The sequence below is a fragment of the Anoplophora glabripennis genome, unplaced genomic scaffold, assembly GCF_000390285.2.
Source record: "Anoplophora glabripennis isolate ALB-LARVAE unplaced genomic scaffold, Agla_2.0 scaffold230, whole genome shotgun sequence".
Classification (NCBI taxonomy): Eukaryota; Metazoa; Arthropoda; class Insecta; order Coleoptera; family Cerambycidae; genus Anoplophora; species Anoplophora glabripennis.
Window position 1 is genome coordinate 222437 of NW_019416323.1, and position 1518 is coordinate 223954.

Below are 1518 nucleotides of genomic sequence, written 5' to 3' on the forward strand. Positions count from 1 at the left end.
TTTGGGTTTTCATCGGCTAGTCATAGGCGTGTGCGTCGTAAACAAATAAATAAATAGGTAGGTATAAATAAAAATAAATATTTTTGCGTACTTTATCAGCGAAAGGTCTTTTACCCCTTGGCGCGAACGACATTATTAGAATATTCAAACACGTAGATATTCACGAAGCAAACGTGAACTCTGGTAATTAGTTACCTTCCTATCTTATTTCATTTTACACAACAGTGTTTTACTTTATGTATAAAAGTTCTTAATATAGATTATATACAGGTCGCATTTTGTATTTTTTTTTTCATTCGAAGGAAAAACGTTCAAGTGAACATGATCATAGAACGCTTCGTTTGCGAGAAAACGACTGTTGATATAGAAGTCACAGTTATCAGTGGCGGCTCGTCGGGTGACGCAAGTGACGCACCGCTTCACCTAAAATTTCCGCTTGGTTGTGCAATTTAAAATTATTTTTAATTTTATATAAATTTTGTAATTTAGGTATAATTCTATATTGAAAATGTATTGTGTTTGTTTATCTTATACGCAGAAATAAACAGAATAATTCCGCGATGAACACCTTCTAAAAAATAATTGCCTTTGTTGAGCGCGAACATCAACCTCGTACCATACAACGTATAGTATACGCAAGTGACTCATATTGAAATTGGTATGTATCTGCTTCTCTCCGTAGCTCACCGTACGGCGGTTGTCATGGCAACGAGGCAGCCAACGCATGTGTAAACTACGGCGTGGGAGAACAAGTGATGCAAAAGTTCAAGCAGCATTCTCATCAGTCATCGGCATCGCCCAATCGCCCATCGCCTGTCTATCGTGTTTAAACATATACGATACTTTGCCCAGTGCACGGTTATAACGGTTCTTTATTAATATTTGTTTTGTACCAGTAATTTGTAGAAATGTTTCCTATGCACGATCATGTATGTATTTTATTGGAAATGCCATTTTCCAGATGGAAAATTGAGGACAAAAAAGATTTTTTAAATTGCGAAAGACCTGTGCCTTCTCTCGATGTGGAAAAAAGGGGGAGGTCAAAAGACAAAGTGTATGTTCGGAAGTTTCAGAATGAATGGTATTNCCCAAGTATATATTCCATTTTATCATAATAATAGTCATGTTATTTCATACGTTACGCTATTTTTCGTCCTATAATATTATTTTCAAAGGTATTACTCCTAATATAACGTTTTAACATTATTTCGGTAGATCGGATATACAATTATACTGTGTTCTTTTCTTCTCAAATTCTTGGTTTTGTAAATAGCCAATAGAGTTGAATCTTTTGACGTGATGACGTGTTTCGTTCGGCTTTGTCTGTCGGGGCACGGCGCATGACTCCGTGTTTGACTCAAAAGTGTGGTGCGCCGTGCGGTGTCGCGGTGTCGGTGTAACTCAATTGCGTTAACGCAATAATAATTTTGGTATCAGCGCAGTGGCGCAGGCCACTGCTTCAGCGCAATAACGCAACGCAGTACTGAGTTACCCATCTCTAATCGGCATCGCCCAATC